We start from the raw sequence: 6000 nt of genomic DNA on the forward strand, positions 1-6000 counted from the left end.
GGCCTGGCTCAGCCACCATGTTGAGGCTTGGTCCATCCGCCATGGTGCTCTCATCCTCTGCAGTGGTGCTGGCTGCCCTCGGCTGCCTGCAGCACCTGGGGGTGTGTGTGCAGGGTTTGGGGGGCTGCTGAGGTGCCTCCTGCCCTGGCATGGGGAGGGAGGTCTGGTCTCTCTAGGCACAACGTCTCCCCAACCCCAGGCAGGCAGAAGCAGGGCAAGCCCCAAACCCTGTGCTCTACAGATATTTTGTACTGTGGGGATGTGTGGAGCCGGGGCTTAACAGGGAAAATGGCTATTATTTTGCCTTAGCGTTGGTTGCCATTTTAAATATCTGCCTAAGAAAATATGGCTAATGTTATCCCCATGGCTGCAGTGGCCACGGACTGTCTTTTCTTGTTTACCTGCAGCCTGGTTTACTGGGGTTAATGTAGAAGACAGAAAATCTGAAGGGAAGAGTCACTGTGGGTGTTTGGTGGGGAAGGGCCCTGTGTAGGTCGTGTTTCTAAATGAGCTGGCTGCCCTGGTTATTAATGCATTTCCTCCTTGTCTTTTTTGTTTTATTATCACATATGGGGCCATCTGGTTCCTCTGTGGGACTCCCAAGACTTTTTGGCAGGCACATATGTGAAGATGTCTAGGGTTTTTCCTCTTCAAGCCTTTCTACTACATCTTATTTCTGGAAACCTTGCTTAGAAAAGAGTTTTCATGGACAGCTGCAGTCTCTACCTGTAACACAAACCTCCTCGCTATCAACAGTGCTGACGTTGTTGGGCAGTGTTGAGAAAAATACTCCTTCCACTACATGTCTGGTGGCACATTAAGAAAGCAAACGCACTTTGCACGGTGGTTCAGACGCTGTGGCAGGTGGTGCGAGACAAATGCTTGTGGTCCTCTCAGTCTCTGAAGTGAGCATGTGGCACGGTATCTGAAGAAGGAAATTTTAAATATGCTCAAAGCACAAATTCATTCCTCTCAGGTCTTGAGAGGTTAGAAGCCCTTGAACTGCCCTGAATGTTAATTTTTTTTCCTGGGCCATATCAGACAAGAACCTGCTTATGGAGTTGTTGGGCCTTCTTGGAAGATAAATGTGACCTATAGAATCACATCTATCACGGTGTCTCTTGTAAGAAATACAGCCTGCTTTCAGGGTAGGTGGATGGATTACAGAGATGCAAAACTGGAACAATTCAGCAATCAGCAACTTGGTGCAAAGGCCTTTGTGAAGGAGATGAAGGAATGACTAAAAACAGTATAAATTTGCTTTAGAAGGAAAGATTAATCACCGTGGAAGTGAAGGATTGCTTCAGGTGTAAGCAAGGAAATTGCATTACGAGTAATAAAGTCAGCCAGAGAAAAAGCACCAAACAAACTAAGTACCAGGAGATGCATTTCAAACAAGTGTTATCTGGCTCTAAAATACTCCTCTTTGAGAGGTAGGGGCAGACATGTATTAAGGCTGAGCAGTCTCGAGGGATGGATTCCACGCTGGGGGACACTGCCTCTGGTTATCGTTTCAAATTTTCCAATTTCAGAACATTCAAAACTTTCCATCGCTGTCAAATCTCTTTAACTGTAATGGAAAGTTATTCTTGTCTAACAAAACTGGTTTCTTATAAATAGGCAGGATTGGGCACAGCTTGTGGTTATAGATGTATATCACAAAATATTCTCTTCTGAAGGCCTCAGCTGTCAGGTTAAGGACCGTATGGGACTAGGGCTGAGCTTCCCTGTTACCTTTGAGATTGGTTGCAGGGCATTATCTCAACAGCTTAGTTTCAAAGGCTGTACAATTATAATGTCCCTCAATGAGCTTATAACCTAGGGGTCAGAAAAAGGCATACACAGATGAGACAAATGGCTTGGGGTGACATAAGCTGTGGTATGAGAGCTAAGATGATGTGGAAACACTTCACCAGTAGTGAGTCCATGGTCTCAGTACTTTTCCCTCCTGGCCACTGTCAGGTTGCAGCTCATCCCCTGCCCAAAGGAGCCAGGGGGGCCGAGGAGCAGTTTCAGGTGGGACGAAGGAGTGACTACAGTTTTTGAGAATGGGGCACGCAAGTAATGCTCTGCTGTGCAGGGAGGATGACCTGATGTTGTTCTGAAGCCAGAAGTTTGTGCCTGTGGCACCACATGAGATAGGCCAGGAGGGATGGAAAATGGATAGCTGACATTTTTTGCATATCACCCTGATTTTTATGCCACCTTTAAAAGGCTTAAAGGTTTGATTGGGAGAAGAGTTTTGTCAATGAAGAGGCTGGAATAAAAGGCTGGCTGAATTTTGGAGCAGCATGTATGAAAAAATAGTGAGACTTCTGAGGAATTTTTTTTTAATTAAAACCCCTGTATTTGGGAAACCTATACTTCACTAATGTTAATTTACATTTGGCATTTAGTTTTGGTTTAATAACAGGCGTAGAAGGAAATTGGAAATATCTGAAAACTTTACCACAACTTTTTTCTGAAGATGTTTTATCTAGGAAATACAGATTTTTAGAGAGCAAATGTAAGCACAAAAGAGGAGAGAAAATCAAATAGATAAAAAGAAATCAAGAGGGGGTCTGGAAGAGAGACGACCTAGAAGACTGGAAAAAAAACCACTTCATAAGCAGAACTTAAATTAGATTTTAAAATGGCTTTTCATCTATGTACAATGTTCCCTAAATTTTGTTATGTTTCTGAGGAAAATAGCTCATAGTTCTGTTGATTTTCAGATGGTAAAAAGACTGTGTTTTCAGGCTGCTGCTGTTAGAAAGAACTGTCTGGAATTACTACTAATTGGTGAAGCTGGGGCAAATTCTGCAAATTACACCACCCACTCTGCTGTTTGCTGCATATAGGGGTTTGTTTTCTGGCATCTCTCCTGCTGAGAGTTCACAGAAAATGCCATGTTGATAGATGATCATCATCGGGCCTGAAGATGGGCCGGTGGGGCTGAGGTAGCGGCTGTTCCTGGCCTTTGTTCCCACCAGCTCTGGGTAAAGATCCTAGTGAAATGAGACAGCTGCTAGTTTTCAAACAAGTTAGTAGGTCAAATTAAAACCAGAGCTCTCAGCTGGCTCATTGCCTTGTCTTCACTACAAATTCACTTATGCTTGGATTAAGATTTTTTTTTTTTTTGCCTCCTATGAGGATTTAGTCTCTGTTACGAAATCAGAGTATAAAAAAATTTCATGCCACTGTAACAGGTACAATAATCTTTTGGATTAATTCAAATCCTTGCAATTATTATTCCAGCTCAAGCTAAAATAAATTTAACAATACAAAGAGTAGCTTCTGGAGTAACGTAAATCTCACTTCAGGCTTTGATGAATCCGGTTTAGTATTTTTGGTTGGAAAGAGACATAATGAAGCCATGACTGCTTGAAAAAATTCTAAAGATTAGCTACACCCTGCTTAAAGGGAAATTATTTTGATCCACAGCTTTTACTCCAGTTTAATAACCTCTGTAAACTTCTCGGAATGACTCTTTTAAAAGATTAATTCTGCAGAATTTAAGTTGGAAGCATTTTGTGACTGAAAATTTTACCAGGTCCTGTAGACTTCATATGCCACTTGTGCATCTGCCTTTTCTATGCACCAGGAGGAGTGTGAAAGATGCTGACCTACTTTAGAACAAGGCAAAACAGATTTAGCAAATAATTTAAAAATAAATCCTTCTCTTTCAGAATCATTATTGCAGAACAATAGAGCAATATTTGAAGCTATAAGACTATAAATTTTAATTTCATTGTGTTTTTCATTTCGAAAAACACTTGAAAAATGAAGGCTGCATTCAGTGGGGAAATCATGCAGTGTCTTGAAGATGCTATTGCTGCTATTAAAAAATTGGTAAGAAAAATCTAATATTTACTGTTAAATATACATGAAGGAGTTGGTAACTGTAAAATCTATCTTTTAGGGTTGTAATACTAGAAGTGTTCTCTTGTGTGAGTTATATTCTACCTTAAGAGAGCTAGACAGTTTGGAGGGAAGTTGGTGGATGCTTGCATGCACTTTGCTGCCTGCAGATATTTGGCTATAACAGAACAAACCACCCTGACTAGCATAGATCACACAGCTGATCCAAGCCTTAGCTTCTCTGTTGGTGTTTTAATGGGGGAACAGTAGATGCCATTTATACCAGGGGCTAGTGAAATTTGAGGAGTGTCCAGACTTCTGTTGAAGTAAAAAGAGGAAGGGTCTTATGCTCGGCAGAATAATTTGGGACTCAGGGTTGAAGTTCTGTTCCCAACTCTATTGTGTCTTCATAATTTGCTTTTATGCAAGAGGTATAAGTGCTGAACCTACAGCGACTTAGCAGGAGCATCACAGAAATCACCTGAAGGCACAAGTCTTCTTGTGCAGAGCTTTTTACATTGTAAGGGCCTTAACACCATGGGTGCAAGGAAGAAAGAGAATGCTTCCCTCTCAGGACTGCTGTGAGGATACACCCACTAATGTTGGTGCATTCAGCAGATGGCACAGGGTTCAGCAGGTAGGTGGTTTGCCCTATGACTGGGTGCAAAGTTTTTTTTTTTTAAAACAATTTGTCTTTCCTTGAAACAATTGCATTGTGTGTGATAATAAGAGACCTTACAGCAATTATGAGCTGAGGATGGCTCTTCACAGGTAGCTAACTTTTGCTGTAAGACCTCTGAAGCCATTAAAGCCAGAATGGCTTCAAACAGAAGGTATTTTGAAAGTATCTTCATAACATATTTGTTCAGGTAGGTGTAAATCTTGTAAAACTTTCCTTTCTCCTTCAGTAGGTCTCTAAATCATCTGTTTCAGAGCAGCTCTGCATTAGTCTATCAGATGAGTGTTTTATGTAATGTGCTGAAATCATAAAGCTGTTTTCTTTTTCACTGCTTCAGCTAGTTGAGGATGTAACTCATATGAAATTAAAACCGTTTACACATTTATTTTACACCTCTAAATATTTCATCTTCCCAAGGAAATGAGAGTAATTTATATACGTGCATATAGAATTTGCTCTGTAGACAGTAAAATTCTACGCTATCTTTTCTTCCCGCAGTGTCTCTCTCAGCCGGTGATTGTAACTGCTAGCAAAACTGAAGGAGAAAGATAGGATTGGTTTTATGCACCAGCTGTGATGCCAAAGTCAACATCCATTTAAGAACGGATTTCTTTTCCCAGACATTTGGGGCTTCATCAACCCACCTACAATTCTCAGTCATACAGATTTGGGGATTCAGTTGTTCGAGGGCTTCTCCCACAATCAGTTCAGTCTGTTTTCTCTTGCTCCACCATCACTCTAAAAGTGACCCTTCTCGTATCATTAACCATGAACCAGAAGATGACTTTCTAGTGTGTCTCAAGGCCAGCTAGAATCAACCTTCTTCAGTATAGCTTCAGGCCACAGGGAAATGAGGCTCTTCTGTTGCTTAAATAACACCTTTCACACACAATGGCAGAAGCTGACAGCTAAGACCTTCCCTGCCAGCACAGCTTTTGTAGCAGAGATGTAGGGAACAGCTTCCCAAAGACTGGTAATAGTCAGAAGCCAACAGTTCCTGGAGATACATAGGTTTGTTCAGCTACCTGTAAAACAAGTTACTTGTTATTGTGAAGAGTGAAAGAAAGGAGGAAAGAGAGCAACTATGAGCAAGGGGAATGATACATCTGGGCATGGAAAATATCTGGTATCAACTAACTAAAAAAATACGAAATAATGGTTTTGTAAGGAAGAAGTGCTTTTTTATCTGTTATTGTATTACTTGGTTCTTACTTGTGGATTTTTTAATTGTCAGGAAGAAATTTGCAGGCATACCCTTGAATGCCTCCAAGAGGTGACTGTAAAAAACAGCAGTCTTTGCTTCAGAATGCAGAATTTTCCAGGAGAGATTATTGGAGAGATGACAGGTAGTACTGACTTAACCAGCTCTGAAAAAAACAAGAAAATTGAATTTTCTATGTGTTTAAACAATTTGAAGCATTCTAGAAAATAAATCTTACTGCTAAAGGTAAATACCTTTCAATAATAACTTATTAATGAAA

This window comes from Nipponia nippon, unplaced genomic scaffold (genome assembly GCF_047370975.1).
Source record: "Nipponia nippon isolate SJK-2023a ecotype South Korea unplaced genomic scaffold, ASM4737097v1 scaffold_11, whole genome shotgun sequence".
In the NCBI taxonomy this organism is placed as follows: Eukaryota; Metazoa; Chordata; class Aves; order Pelecaniformes; family Threskiornithidae; genus Nipponia; species Nipponia nippon.